This window comes from Manis pentadactyla, chromosome 4, assembly GCF_030020395.1.
Source record: "Manis pentadactyla isolate mManPen7 chromosome 4, mManPen7.hap1, whole genome shotgun sequence".
In the NCBI taxonomy this organism is placed as follows: domain Eukaryota; kingdom Metazoa; phylum Chordata; class Mammalia; order Pholidota; family Manidae; genus Manis; species Manis pentadactyla.
The window spans coordinates 53,867,529-53,884,203 of NC_080022.1; the positions used below are offsets into that span (position 1 = coordinate 53,867,529).

Sequence of the window (16,675 nt, forward strand, 5' to 3'; positions counted from 1 at the left end):
CCACCCTCCATTCCCCACCCCCTCACTCCTGCCCAAAACACCCCATTTTCAGATCTCTTTATTACTGAGCATTCAATGATACCAAATACAACACAGGTCCATAGAGGCAGTTCTCCAAGGGTCTAAAACAGACTCAGAAATATTAGGTTTGAAAGCACAATAGGAACAAGTTCCATAGGTTCTCATTTTCAATGCCAATGTTTGCAAAAAAAGGTGGGGGTGGGGGGTGGAGGAGATAAGTGACAAGACAGTTTTAGAGAAGGGTTTTCCTATACCTCAGTAAAGCTGGGGGGTGGGGGAATAGGAAAGCTTTTTGTTTAATTCCTGAGCATTTAAAATCTAAAGTTCAGCTCTGCCATTTATTAGCCTTGTTTGCTCATCTGGAAAACGATGCCGTTAAGATCCAACTCTCTGGCTATCAAAATATTAGACATCAAACTGCAAAGCCCATACAACAGCTGACACACAGTAAAAGTTACTGATCTTGAATTTCATTCTTTTGCTCCCTTTTTTCCCCATTTGGGAAGATGTGCCACACAGCCCACAAACCTGGGAAACGTGACCAATCCCAAGCACATTAACCAAGAGATTGTAAGACACTATAAAGCTTTTCTCATTTTCCACCAGACCCACATCATGATTCCCATGCTGCCAGAGAGCCTTTTTTTGCTTGTGTCTTCCAAAATATTTATTATTTCTTTTACCATCTTGGTGTTGACTCAGGTTAGGTAAACCAAGGGGCTAGTATTATTTCTTTTTCTATCACCAAAAAAAAAAAAGTTGAGGCTACCTACATGAATATGAAAGACATACAAAAGGGCCATTCAACAAAAGACTTAATACATGTGACAAGTGATCTGATGGGAGAAAGACTGAGGCAGGGAGAATATTGTAAGAAAAATGGATAGCAACCTAAAATGAGCAAGTAACTTGACCCTGAGCTTTCTGGCAAGGAAACATTATGAATTATAGACCAGTCTTTCAATTTTTCTGTTTTATCAAAGGAAACATCAATTCCTAAAGAGGAACATCAATTTGCCTGAACTTATTTATCTAAGCCACTGATAGGACCAAGAACATAACCAAAGTCTTCCAAAATCCTTGGTGATCAACCCTCTAAACTCCACTTCTAGGAATTTACCTAAAGGGAAAAAAAAAGTCTGTAATTCAAAAAGACATGTACTCCTATGTTTATCACTGCATTATTTACAATAGACAAGATATGGAAGCAACCAAAGTGTCCATCAACAGATGAATAAAGATGTGGTACATATACACAATGGAATATTATTCAGCTGTAAAAATGAAAGAAATCCTGACATTTGCAACAACATGGATGGACTTAGAGGGTATTTTGCTAAGTGAAATAACTCAGGCAGAGAAAGACAAATATTCTGTGATTTCACTTATATGTGGAATCTAAAAACAAAACAAAATAAAATGAACAAACAGTAAACTCACCGACACTGAGAAGTCACTGGTGATAATGATTAGGGGAATAAAGAGGCACAAAATTTCAATCATAATGTAAGTTGGTTGCAGGGATGGAAGTGCAGCACAGAGAATACAACCAATGGTTCTGTAACATCTTTCTACGTTAACAGAGAGTAACTGCACTAGATGGGGTGAGGATTTAATAATATGTGCACAGAAGCATGCACTGCATGAGTCTGCATTTTTTCAAATGTGTATAGCTAGATGCTTGGAAAATTAGGGTGGAAAGAAATCAAATTTTAAAATGTCATGGTATGCATGTCTCATGGTTCAGACTGGCAAAGAATACACAGACCATTCACCTCTAGTGAATGTTAGTCTCAATGGGGACAAATTCTTTCACACAATGTTGGTAAGAGGTTAACTGGAATGCAATTTATGAAGAGCTGGTGGTCTGGTTAAAACATACCCTTTGCCCCAAGGAAAAAATCAAATAAAATAAGACAAACAAAATCCTTGGTGATCTTTCACAAAAAACTTAATGTAAGAATCAAGGATTTAATTTGATGAAACTGCTTTCAGTAAAGTGTCTCCACTTTGAACCTTTAAAATTGCACATCTCTACAGAGGATTTAGCATTTATGTAATACACACCTACGTGTCTACTGTGAAAGGGGGTATTACAATGAATGAGACAATCCCTGTCCTCAAAGACCTTGGGATTATATACTGGAAGTAAGTCTACAGAAGAAGTGAACAAGGCAGAACACCCAAACTTCCAAAGTACTATGTGTATATATTATCTCTTGCTGGGGGTGGAAGGTGGAGTTCACACACATTTGAAGGAGCCTCAAAACCTACAGAATTTTGATAGATGGAAAGCATGAGGCACGGGCAAAGCACTTTTTAAAAAAAAATGCAGAAAAATATGAGAAATGTTTGAGACTTGAATGCAAAACAGCAAATAATTTATTTTGACACAATGTAGGATAGAGTAGAATAATAAGCTGAAAATTTGAGGTCTTATCACAAGGAGCCTTGAATACCACACAAAGGTGGAATTTGGACTTTTCTCTGTAGTTAATAGGTGCCTCCAAAGGTTTGTGATCAGGGAAATTCTATGACCTGAGTCAAGCTACAAAAAGACCATTCAATGTTGATGTGGAGGACAAACCAGAGGGAAAAGTCTGGGAGTAGGGAGACTAGGTAAGATTACTGTGATCACCCACGTAAAAGAAAGCTAGGTTATGGGCAGGAACTGGTGAGAAATCACCGGGGCAACATCCTGGTAGCACTGAGAGGGCTGGCCAACTGTTGGATGTGGGGTGGGGAAAAAGAAAAGGGAGAAATCAAGATGAATCTTAAGGCAGGGGTCAGAAAACTTTGCCCGACATGCCCAATTTGGCCTTTCGCCTGTTTTGTACCATCAAGAAGCTGTACAAGTTTTTACATTTTTAACCGGTTGGAAAGATATATTTTGTGATAGGGGGAAATTCAGATTTCAGTGTCCATAAAGTTTTATAGGAATACAACACACTCACTGGTTTACATATTGTCTGTATCTGCTTTAGTTCTACAACAGCAGAGTTGTGTAATTTGACAGAGGCAGCATGTCCCTCAAAGCTGAAAATATTTACTGTCTTTCCCTTTAGAGAAAAAGGTTTCTGAACACTAGTCTAAGGTTTTAAGAGGGGAGGACAGAGATAGTATTGACAGGAACCAAGAAATTGTATGTCTAGGTCAGAAACAGAGATGATACCAATTTTGGAGCAGATAAATGGGAGGCATCAACAAGACACCCAGGTAAGGGATCCCAGATGAAATGGGAAGAGCAGCCCGCCATGGGGCCTCAGAATCTGCTATTTCTCCTGCCTGATCATGGCATGGCCTAGTTCGTACTCATCACTCATTATCTAATCTGAAGGCCAATGTCACTTCTGAGGAGGCAGCCCTTCTCCCACCTACCTACGCATTCTCTACCCATCACATTATTAATTTTCCATACTGTACTTACCACCTGAAATTATCTTTTTGATCAACATGTTTAACATCTTAGAATGTTGGCTCCTTAAGGACAAGGGTCTTGTTGCTTGTTCCCCACTGTGTCCCCAGTGCCTTAAAGAGCACCTAAAGCTGCTCAACCAGTGTTTGGGGCCATAGTGGGTGGACAAGAGGGAATATGAATAAAAGGGGACAAGTGGAGCTCAGGTAAAAAGGTCATCTACACATTTTTAGTAACAAATGAGATCTGCCATTTGCAGAACCTTTAGGAAATTCTTCATCAGAGATAAAGGAGAGACACTTCACTAGAAAAAGAGGAGAGATAAAAGAGGAAGAGAAGACACCAGAGAAGAGAGCAGAGACACAGAAAGGAAAGAAAGAAGTATTGTGTCTCAGAAGCCAGACAGCAGTGGTGCTTAGCAGAGTCAAATGTTTTGGATAACAAGAGCAGAAAACAAGATATCAAAATGTGACAGCAAGAAGGTCACTGGTGACCTCAAAGGAGCAGTCTCAAGAGTGTAGAGGTGGCAGCCAATTTGCAAAGGGTTAAAGAATGAGTGAGTGGGAGGAAGTGAAGACTTTCAAGGCATCTGGCAGCAGAGTGAGCAGAGAGAGAAGAGGTACTCCCAGGGGCAGCAGGAAGGGAAGTAGGACCCTTCTTTCTTTTTTTCATACAATGACTCAAGTCCCATCATGTCACTGCCCTGTTTTCAAGCCTTCAATTTCCCCTGCTATAGTATAAGGCCCAAAATAATATGGGTCCATAAGGCTGTGCTTGATCCAGTTCCTGCCTACCTCACCAGTCTGCACCTTTAGCCTCTCTGCTCCAACTGCAGAATGTTGGTTCTGCCTCAGGTCCTTTGCACATGGTATTTCCTCCAGCTAGAATAGCCTAGCTAACTCTTTCACCCTTCAGATTTCAATATTTTTTTAAAATGTACCACAGAGATTCTTTTTCTTACCACCCCCCCCACCTCTGCTTTATAGCAAACTCTTGGTACTCAGCATAATTGTAACAAACAGGTGTATAATTGTTGAATTACTGCATTTTCCATTAGCAAGAAAGCTTCTTGAGAGCAAGAATCAGACTTGTCTTGCTCTCAAAAATACGTGATCTACAGATAATTGCTAAATAAAGGAATAAACACAAAAACCTGGGAGTATTATCGCAGCCAGTTGCGCATCACAAGTGGCCTACTTCCCAAGTCCACATCAAGAGAGTTTACAACTTATATTTAGGCCAGTCCAGCTTCCTCTGACCTCCCCCACCTACTCTAACCAACATGAGTGCATGGTCATTCTAAACAAGCAAAAAGAAGGGGTTCCTTGGAGATACTACCATATATCAAATGATTCTCCCAATCAGGTAACTGATAAAGTGATTAGCAGACTTGCCTAAAGTTTTACAAATGGCATTAATGGAACAAAAATCAGTCAGAATATTAGTTAGGTATTCTGTATTTTTTTAAGTCTATGTTTTGTGAACTTAGCCCTAAAATGAGTTTGGTGTATGGCAAAAAGTAGTGTACCTCTTTAGAACATGAATCACCTGTGTGTGATCCATCAAGTTAGTTTAATAAGATTTTTCACTGGAAAAATCTACATTTCGCAGATTGTTTCTACCTTGATTTTTTCTTTTATTGTTACATAAAAGATTTTAAACTTCACTGATTGAAAAAAATTGCTATGAATTACAGGCCTGGTACAGTCTGAGCAAATTGACTGTGTAAATAAGCCTGCAGATAAAATTGTGCTTAAATTAACTGTTGTCTGTTCTAATACCCTTAATACCTTTCAAACACCACTAAAAACAAAAGCACATTAATTACAAATTGTTCTTATCTATTTCTACTTTATACATTCGAATTTGTCAGAGCTACCCAATGTACCTGAAAATAACAGACTTATTTTTTAAATACCTACAGATCAGCCTGTTCACCACTGGAACTGGACTTCCCTACCTCCTGCCTCTCCACAAATACAAATTAGGGAGTTCTGTTGTCTTTTTCCTTCTCAAATGGGCAGACAAGAAAAAGATACAGATAATTCCTTTGCTTTCTAAGCACATGGGGTAAGAATAACATCAAGAGCTCTTTTCCAATCAGGTAGCGACTACTGTTCTTGAGAATATGAATAAATGCAAGATAAATATCACTGAGAAAGAACTAAAGATAAGAAATATGATTAGGAAGGAGGGCTAACTTTTTGTACAGCTTTATAGTTTGGGTAAATCTTACTTTAACAAAGCACAATACATGTATGGAAATAGAAACTGATAAAATAGCATTCAGGGGAAACTAAATATTTAAGAGTGCCCTTTATCTCTTATGTTCCCTTAAATAGCAAAACTCCCTCGCACATTATCTAATTTATAAGATTTTTAATTTCCACACAACTCTGAAGACACCATTTTCCAAACAGGTCTGACAATAGCCCACCCACCACTTGCTAAATAAACTGAATCAGTGAGCTCAACACAGTATCTTTATACTGACTTTCCCAGAAATCTGATACACTCCTACCAAATTATATACCTTGTTTAGCATTTAAAGCTAAATTAAAAGCGCCTTTCTCATTTTTCCTTAAAAATAGAGTAAAACCTTATTTATTTATTACCTTTGGTGCTGTCTACATAATAAGCTCTTCTAGATTTGAGAAATTGTCTATAAGTGCCTTTAGTTTTTTGATTTATCCACTTCTAATTGAAGCCTTTCAAATACAGAATTTATCAGCTACTCTTTGTTTGGCATTTGGTGGGTCACAGTTCCCTACCACCTTAAAGCATTCTGAATATAATTTGAGCTGTTTATTTTGGTTTTCACACAAAGCATATTCACCAATAAAAAAAAAAAACTAACAAGTTTTTAGCTCATAGTATGTGCCTGGCACCATTCCAAAATATTTAGACATAGTCATCCAATCCTCAAAACAATCTTATGGTAGGTACCATCTTTACCTTCATCACATGGATAAGGAAACAAGTGTAACTTTGTCCACATTCTCACACCTAGGATCAAACCAAGCAGTCTGGCTCCAGAGCCTCAAAAAACTCAGATTACAAAAAACAAGGTTAAAATAGATCAGATCAGTCTGTTTTCTATCTGGAGATGTCATAAGATGACCATTTAGTCTCCCTCAGCTGGGTTCCAATTGTTACTACCTTCTTCACAGTCAGCCATGGCTCCTCTTCCCAGGTTTCACAGAAAAGGTCTCCTCTCAGACTATGTTAATCAACTCTTCCCCTGAAAAGTCAAAAAGCACCTTTTGTGGAACAAAGATTCCTCACAAGCTTTTCATTCTGAAGAAAACCTCTTCTTTGAGCTTGTCCTGTAACAGTCCCGACAAGAGCTTCTTACTCTGGGCCCATCTCCATCCACCACCTGCACACCTTCTGACCCTAAAGTTGCCCTTTTCCGCTAGACACCAGACCTCTCTCTCTCCTCATTTTCATTATGCTCCACAACTTGACCTCTTAATAGCTTGGTCATCATTACCAATACCAATTACTGTACTGTTTTCTGACAGTGACACCTTCTTCCTAGGGTATTTACAAGGCATCTGCCCCTCCACTAAATGGCCCCACCCAGATTGTTTCACTTTTTAAGTTACAGTTCTGCTTTTCATAAACCTGCTCCACATTCACTTCTAAGATAAAAATTAACACTGCCTGCCTCACAGAATGTGCCTTCCTGCAATCGTCATCCTAACAACTCCTATCTCTTACATTTATTGTAATTAATCTCCTGTTGATTTGAAAACCAGTTAGACTGTCAACAAATCCTTTTAAATTAATAGCAAGTCAAAGTAGGTTTTATTCCACTACAAGGAAAGCATATATGGACTTCATGATTTCTATTTTGGCTCTAAGCATTTCCTGTTTCCTGCAGTCTTCTGGATAGTTGATAAGTGGTGGATAAGTAAGGAATATTTTCTGTGATGGGGAAGAGGAAATGAGTAGCACAATGATCAAATGAAACTGGCCCTTTATAAAATTATTAGAACTCACAGTTTTTCCATTTTGCAAATGATGTTTTTCCTGAGCTCAAGAACTATGAGTGGCTTTCCATTCAGTCAACACAGGCTACATTCCCTGACCTCACACTGCTCACAGAACTGTGGATAGAGTCTCAATCTTCACATCTGGATCCATCCTCCATATCCGACCTCACCTCCTTCTGTTTCCCAGTAGTCTGATCTAGTCACAGTGGCCACCTACAAGTCTGTGACCTATCCCATGTACATGCCCACCTTTGTGCCTTTGCTCATGTTGTAGTGCTACCTAGATTTCCTTCCAATCCCCGAACAAGAGAATAACTACTCATTCCTGAAGGCCCAACTCAAATGAAACCTCTTCAGAAGAGCATGGGGCAAGGGCTCCAAGCAGGGGTCCCAGAGCTCATTCCCATACAAACTGCCTTATCCACCTACCAGGAACTTAGCTACCAAAGAGATGGTTGTATAGAGAGAGTGGGTTAAACTGTAGTATTAAAAAAGGGGGGGAAGTACTTCTTAATCCTCAGACTTTAAAGGAGTTGAGATGAAGGTTTCTAGGAAACATTCTACAGTCTCAAAGTAGGATTTACTTATTTGTAGGTGTATATCCTGCAACTGAGAAACTATGAACGAAAAAGTCCAAGGGTCCTGCACTAAACGTAAACTCTGTAAGGGCAAGGACTTTTGCCTATTTTGTTCTGTTTATTCACTCCCTGAGACTCACAGCAAGAACTCAAGAAATATTTACTGAATGAATAAATGAACAAAGTGTTGTATGAATATTACTGTTAAGTAAATTCAGTTACCACAGATTATAAATATACCAACAAAGACCAGCTCTGTTACCTGGCTAGAGTAGACTTAAAGAAATTTTCGTTATGCTTCTAAAGCAGGTCTTACCTTGGGACTGGGCAATTTACTCAGAGAGCACTAAGGAAAAAATGTGTGCCCACTGCCAGCTGCTAAGAATCACAGATCATAAAACTTTAGAAGTAAATATATCATTGAAATGAACTTAATGTTTTATGCTTCCTCGTTGCCTCAAACTGCCAAAAAAAGCTGGTGCACTTCAGAGGGAAGAATACTCATAGGAAGCAGTTTCCTGCCCCTGAAACCCGGTCATTTCAACATGGCAGCTGTTTAAAACCCCCTGCTACCATAGGGTTTTTGAAACAGGAAGCAATAGTGGCACCCGTAGCTGAACAGAGGGGAGAGCAAGCAGCAGAGAGGAAACAAAACGCCAAGCAAGAAGTGAGAACAAGGCTTGGAGGTAAGCCCACAAAGTATAAAAACAATAGACCCATCTCCCTAATGTCTCTAATAATGTTATTCACCCGTACACCATAATTATGAAAAAAGAAAATGAAGGGCATAGAAACAAATTATCAAATAGAACTGATACCATTATCTCTAAAGTTTTCTACTTATAACAAATATAACGGTGATATTAGTAACTTGCTGCTCTTTTTCCCTAGTTAACTCTTCTTCCAATTTTAATGACTCCAACAGAAAAGAAGTTGCTAAGAACTTGATTGTCTTTAAATGGGAAAGGGAGTAGACTACAGATGACTTTTCCTCTACTTTCCACTTTCTTTTCTACAGTAAGTTTTCCACTTGTTATGATGAAAAAATAATCTTTGTTTTACAAAACTAAAGGGCTAAAAAAATTAATGTTTCAGTAATAAAACTACATTTAATAAATTCTTTACCCCAAACAATGAGTAACAAAGAATTCAGTAACACCAAGCCAATCTTTTTGCTCAACATTATTGCCTTAATGGCTTTCCTCCTCAACTACTATTACTTCTAACCATTTATAAAAAAATCATGTCTTCATAATAGGCATAACTTATAAAGTACTTCAATTTCTATGCATTATTTACTTGATTTTCCCTGAAAACTTTGTGAGATGGTCAAGGTGGATATTTTTATCTCCATTTTATAGATGAGCAAAGTGGGGGCCTAAAGGAAAGTGATTTGCCAAGACAGAAGCCCAGATCTTCTTGTTCCACACCTGGCATTCCAAAACAGCATTTCTCAAGCCTAGTACTACTGGCTTTTGAACCAGGAATTCTTTATTGTAGTGCACTCCGCCATGCATTACAGATATTTAGCAGCATCCTTGGCCTCTACACACTACAGAAGCCAGTAACACTGTCCCCTCCTACCTGTTCCCCTCCCCCAAGCTTTAACAACCCAAAATGTCTCCAGAAACTGCAAGGAAATCTTTGGGTAAAAAATCGTACCCAGCTGACAAAAGAATCTGAGTGGTTCCCTCAGGCATCTCCATTTTATATCAAGATTCCACATACGACTGAGCCACGATAAATCACAGAGCCATCAGATGCTGCTTGCTCAGTGAGATTCAATTAATTAGCCAATTCCCTATCCACTAAAACAATTTTTAAATGTGAAAATGAACAAGAAAAGTTTCCTTGTACAAATATTCACATTTCAGATGATAAATCTTCTAAAAGCATTACCTTATTAGAACATAATAAGGATACACATAACAAAAATACATAAAATGATACGTGTTTGGGGAAAAACACTTATCAGAGGATTAAATTGAAACACTTATCTTGGTCTTTGCTAATAATGCAGTTATACTTGTTCCCTCTACAAAAATAAGCATAAACCTATACATGTTCTTAATATTTGCTTCAGCTGTGTTTCTGTCCAAATATGTATGTCAAAGCTCTTCAAAAGAAATTAAGTGATAACTTGGGAACATTAGAATTGGTGGCCTGTAGTTGAAACCACTAGTAGTTGTGAACCCAGAATCGAAACTAGCAGACCTCACAATATTTAGAAGCACTTGGTTTAAGTTTCTTCATGCTATTTAATCTGTCTTTATTCCTACAGAAACAACTCCACCTTCAAAATTCCTTATTTCCACCAGCTTTTTAGCAAATGCCTAATTGAAAACATTTTGCAACCTAACTCCCCTTAACACCTTAAATCGGTAAAAGGTAGACATCAAATGATCAGAGAAATAATTACAAGTACAGCATTAGCCAAATTGATGTTAAGACAGCCCAAACTGCAGCAAAGTGAAATGTAGTTATATTTTTTGAGAAATACTTGGACTTTTTATTTACATATGTATAATGTAATTATCCTATCTTTTCCCAGTGGTAGTAAGTAGTATATATATATATATTGTGGAATGGGAAAACTAAATTGGCTTTTATTCAATGTGGAGAGTCACATTACAATTTTAGAATTAGAAAAATACATGTTTTGGAGCTATTTAGAGAAACTAAGATACAGTGAAAGTGCTTATTCAATATGATATGTAGAATTAAGAAAAGGTTGTGATGATTCCTATTCATAATGTCCACAATCACTCAGGTATGATGTACCTACATCTTTAAATGTGATCTAGATCTATACATGAGACATTTTCTCCATATTGCAAAGCATATTGTACCCCAAGTGTCTGGTACCCACATGGTTGCCATTAAAATTCACCACAAAGTACAAAAGAACACACTGATCCTTCAATGAAAATGACTCCCCAGTCTTGGAAAACATCAGAGTCACCAAAAGCAAAATTAAGAAACACAAAAATGGAGTTTCGGAAAGGGAGGAACAAAGATTTAATCAATATAAAATGCTCATTAAAAAATTTTTTTTCCACCATGTGCTTGCCCAAAATTTAAATCTTTTTCTTTAAAAATAGCCAACGAAGACTCCATGATCATATCTAATTGTTTCTCCATTATACTTGTCACTCAACTACTTAAGGTTAATGCTTTCCTCCCTGAAATAAGTAATGACAATATTAAACAGCTGTAAACTCCTGCCAGAGAAAAACCCTATGACTCTTTTAAAAAAAAGAAAGTTAATAGCATGTATCCAACCAGGGACAGAAGACAGCTCACGGCCACGTATTAAGAGAAGTGGCAGGAAGGACCGGGTCCTCTTCCCCAAGGACACACTGGAATTCAGGGAATATACTATTTTTTAAAACATGCACAAACACCTGGCAATAATCACACCTTTTATCAAGTATCCCTAATTAGTTCCTTGGTAACCACAGATCCAAGGAGCCCACATCCTCGGAACCTTGCGAAGTGACTTGAGAGGGGTGTTGACTAGTCCTGCTAAAGGGACATTCTCCCTTTGATGCTTGACGACAGCGCGCGGACAGGGTATGAGGAGTTAGAGCGGGGGCCAGAGACCAGCCCCGGTTTCGATTAATCTGTCCTTTTCAAGTAGGATTCGCATTTCCCCGGGTGGCTCTCTCTCACTGTTGCTCTTCCCTGGCCCTCTGGCCCAGGGTGCATCTTTCGCCCTTCTCCCTGGCTCCTTAGAGACAGGGTCCCAACAAAACATAAAAGGGAAGGGGGGATTTCCTGAGTCCCCAGAACCCCTCATCCACCCCAAACATGGCTCCAAATCCCTTCCCTCGCTGAGAGAGCAAAGGAGGAAAATGGAAAATGGCTCAGACCCTCAGCCTCCGTCCTAAAGCCAAAAAAAAAATCCTCCCGCCCCCCGGGCAACTGTGCCAGAAAGCCAGCGGTCAAGTTCTCAGTGCAAGAGCGAGGGACGTCAGACCTCAAGCCCGCGCCTGTATCTCAGGGTGGTATAAACAGGATGTCAGCGCGTTCCAGGCTTGTTTATGAAAACTTGGTGTGCGCTCTGGGGGAGGCGGCGGCGAGCCTTAATGTCCCCCCGCCCCCCAATCTGCCCGCCGACGGCCGGCTCCGCTCGGCTGGAAATCCCCCGCCTCCCCCGCCCGCACCCGCACGCCCCCAACTCGCCAGGCCCCCAGGTCCAGCGCCGCGCGCACCGAGTGGCCGGGGGCACGCGGCTCGCGAGGACCGACAGCGGCAGCCGCGTCTCCCGCTAGCGCTGGGCTCCGCGCCCCTCGTCCTGTCGTCCGCGGCCGCTGCAGGCTTCTCCACCTCCCCTCACTGACACTCACCACTTCCGTGTGCGCCTGGGCCGGGGGCTCCGGAGCGCTGCGCTGGTCCCGCGGCCCGCCAGCCAACCGGCAAGCCCCGCAGGACCCCGGCGTGCGCGCGCCAGGTGCTGAGGAGGGGGCGCGGGGTGGGCTACCAGGGCTCGGGCGCAGGCCCGCGCTAGATGCGGCTGCTGGCTACTCCGCGGCCGCCGCGGCCTGGGCTCCGCGACGCACCCGCCTCCCGCCCCGCCCCGCCCCGCCCCGCCCCGCGGATAGCTCCGCCTCGAGCCCCGCAGATAGCCCCGCCTCCTCGTGACGACACCAGCGGCCGCCCAGGAAAGTGGGGGCGGAGGTCGCGGTCGAGGCGGCGGCTACTCCGCGGGTCGGGACACAGCGCCTGCAGCCTTCCCGCCAGGCCCCCATCCGGCTTCGCTCACGCCCCCGCCCCTAACTTGCCTCTATTTTACAGCGTTTTCTAGAAACACCAGTCTAAGGATGGTAGGTCCGCCAGGGCAGAAAGTACAACTAGCAGGATTTGGCCATTGGCTGACCCCTGCCAAGTCTGGAGTGCCCTCCACCACATCTTCGAGCACTTATCACAGCCTTCTGCCCCGTCCCCACCGAGTAGGAGGCTAGCTTGTAGAGCATTTGACTAACAGGAACTCAACGAGAAATAAATCTTCCAACATTGGTTAAGTTCATATTCAACCTATTCTGTCTTTAAAGAATTCTTTTAAATTTAAAACATAACATTTGTTGATATCTAATGGGTGTCCAGGGCTTTTCATTTTTACTAATAATCGGTAGAATAGATACTATCCTTACTGTATCCATGAGGAAACATATTGAGCCTCAAGTATCTTAATCAAGGCCACACTGTGGTCAGGATTCATTTCCCGCAGTCAATCTATAACCAAATCCTGACAGTTTTACTTCCTAAGTACCTTTCCAGGCCTTTCCCTTCTTGAACAGGATCAGAGCTGCCACCATCTCTCACCTGAAGGACCACAAACATCTAAATTCTCCCCTCTGCATTCACTCCAGTCTCCAATTCTTCACAGTGAACTTTTAAAAATTCAAACCTGTTCTGCTTAAAACACTCCAGAGCCTTCGCACTGAAAATTCTTGGGTGAAAATCCTCCTAGGACATGCACAGTCAGGCTTCTGCAGTTCAGGTTACTGTGGACTGAGGTCACCTGTCCTGACTGCGCTAAACCTGCTGAAGTGTTCTTGATGTCTTGGGGGATTACTGCAACTTACCTCATACTGAGCAAGAAGTACTAGTGCGGTATGTGTGAGGGAAAAGAAAATTTGAATCCAGAGTCCTAAAATTTAGGTCTGGCTTCCACCATTAGCCACCTGTGATATCTAAAACAATTTGCAGTTGACTGGTAACATCTGATCAGACTAAAGGGCCTCCAGGGTGTCTTCTAGAAGAAGAGAATTGCTAAGAGAGAAGACAGGAGAAAAATCAGTGACATTTTTATTGAGCTGGGCCTTAAAGAATAGGTTGGAGTGACATGAATAGAGACAAATATGAAAGAACCACATTTCAGGTGGGCAAATGGTAAAGAAAAAGCAAAGTCAGAAAAGCAGCAATGACCCCCATTGTGCTCAAGAATAAATCTTATTGCCCTGCCAGATTCATGGAATGGAATAAAGAGGGAGGGTCTTGACTGAGTTTATTCCCCTGTGCCAGGCATTGCATTAGATGCAGAGGATTCTGAGAAGATCCAGTCCCTGCTTTCTGGATGCTCACAGTGGAGTCGGAGAGAAAAACAGGTAGCAGTATGGTGGTTATTTGTGCTTTTCTAAAAGTTATCACAGAAGAGAATCACCCAACCTAGTCTGAAGAAATCAAGAAGAGAAGAAGAAACCATAGCAGAAGACAAGTCACAGGAACCAGGGAGAGGTGTCATATTCAGGCAGGAGTAAGTTTATACTGCGTACCTGGGGAATAATAAAAATTTAAACTTATGCAAAAATTCTTGCCCAAAAGAAATAGTGTGTTTTTGAAGCATTTAAGCAGGTTTTATTTTAGAAGAATCACTCAAAGGCAGATTTCTCTACTTGAGCACTACTGGCATTTGGGGCCAGAGAATTCTTTGTTACAGGAGGCTGTCCTGTGCGTCACAGGGTGTCAAGCAGGATCTATGTCCAGTAGAAGCCAGGAACAATCCCCCAGCTCCTCACCCACCTTTCTGGCCTAGTTGTGACCACCAAAAATGTCTTCAGACACTGCCAAATACTCCCCCAGGGACAAAACTCTCACCCGTTGAGAACCACTCATCTAGGGATATTGTAGAAGATGGATTGGAGGACAAGATTAATCACATAGCATATAAAGCTGCAAACTGAAAGTGATGAGAACAGTATCTAAAGCAGTGGATTAGGCAGAGATACTAGGAAGATGTCAAAAGTCTGAGGAGATAGAACAGACAGTGCGTGGTGAGGGAGGAGTCTCACATGACCATTCTCAATTAGTTGACAAGTTAGTTGACCAAGGACGCCACCAACTAGATTGGATGAGGAATTCATCTTAATGTTTGAGAATGCAAAAATTTTAAGTTACTCTATAGGGAACATACATAGAGAGAGGAGGAGAGGAGGCAAACCGGGTGGTGGAGGAGAGTAGGGAGAGAGATAACAGTGTAAAAGGAGGAATATCCTTATTTCCTTCCAACATGTAATATGTGGCATGAAACCAGCAAACCTGATACAAATATTCATCTAAATTGAACTAAACCAAATGTAATGAAGAGGAAGTCTCTTATTAGGAAATTATCTTAAGATAAATCCAACAAGCAACCATACACACATGGATTTCACACATGTCTTCATCAAAAGAGCATTTGCTCACCAGTCTGTTTCTCTGCAAAAGGTACTGCCTAAATTACAATGAGAAAATACCTTAGATTCAAACAATAAAATTTGCTTTTAAAAGACTATACTGAATAAAGCTGAACTAAAAGACCACTCTATAAATAATGAAATTTAATTACAAAAAATTAGAAAACTAGAGGAGAGAAAATCACCTGTAATCTTGCAACACTAATATAAACATGCTTACCATATTGTATTTTTTTCTTCCAGCTGTTTTTTTAACTAGGTATATTTTTAATGTAAGTATAATCATGGTATACATGTAACTGTTCCTTAAACTTATTTTAATAATAAACATTTTTCCATGTTACTACAAGTCTTCATAACTAATGAATTTCTTCATGCAAATAAATAATAAATATGTAATATTTAGATAGTTTTCTTAGGAGATATTCACGGAAATGGAGTTCTATTTTCTCTGCAACCTGTTTTTTTATTGAAGTATAGTCCATATACAATGTTTTATTGGTTTCAGGTGTACAACATAGTGATTTGACAATTACATACATTACTAAATGCTCACCACAAGTGTACTTACCTTCTGCCATCATACAAAGATATTATAATATTATTGACTATATTCCCTGTGCTGTACTTTTCCCCTATGATTAATTAATTTTATATTGGAAGTTTGTACTTCTTTATTCCCTTCACCTATTTCACCCACCTGCCCACCATGTCCCCTATGGCAAATACCAGTCTTTTCTCTGTTTATGAGTCTGTTACTGTTTTTGTTGTTGTTTGTTCATTTGTTTTGAGAAATGAAATTATTGAGTCAAATGGACTCATATTTTTAGATTCTTGATTCATAGGTTCATATTGACAAGTCACCAAATACACATCAACCCAAAAAATGTACACAATGTCAGTTTCTATACCAATGGACATTATAATTTTTAAATGGTTTAAACCTTTAATGTTTTAAAAATGTACCTGTTTTAATCTTGAATTCAATTTTGATTATTCAAGAGATTATTAATTTTCCATATGCTTTCTCACTAGTTTCTTTCTTTTTTCTTAATTTACCAATGTGTGTACCAAAAGTGGGTAGGAGAAATACTGTTTTCCTTCTTTATCCCCTATCTACTGGGGTCATAGTATCTTCTATTGATTTGTAATAATAAGATTTGTAATAAAGATAGCAATATTTTTTCTGTCATACTCTGATATGCATTTTTCTAGCATACTATTTGCTCTAAAAAATTATTATTGTAAAAGTTTCCCATTTTCTTGTAATCAATTATGTTAAATTGTGGTGAGTTTTGTGTTTATTGTTTGTTTGCATTGAGATTTCATCTGTGATAATTTAGGAAGTCATCCTCTTTCCTTAGGTTAGATAAATGAATACAGTAAGTATTTGTTGAACAACACTTTGTGCCAGGCACTTGTCTGCACTGCAAATACAGCAGTGAAATAAGACAGAGAAGACTCCTAGTTGGAGAGGATCGTTGA

The 16,675-nt window shown here is 40.1% G+C and overlaps 1 protein-coding gene across 1 annotated transcript in view; it reads right to left on the reverse strand.

The window, feature by feature from the left end:
• The window catches only part of JAK1 (Janus kinase 1), a 138,802-nt gene extending 126,221 nt beyond the window's left edge, over window positions 1-12,581 (reverse strand). Inside the window, exon 1 of the mRNA XM_036911304.2 lies at window positions 12,362-12,581. The gene's annotated coding sequence lies outside the window, so the exon portion shown is untranslated. The remainder of the gene's footprint in view (window positions 1-12,361) is intronic.
• Between the last annotated feature and the right edge of the window lie 4,094 nt (window positions 12,582-16,675).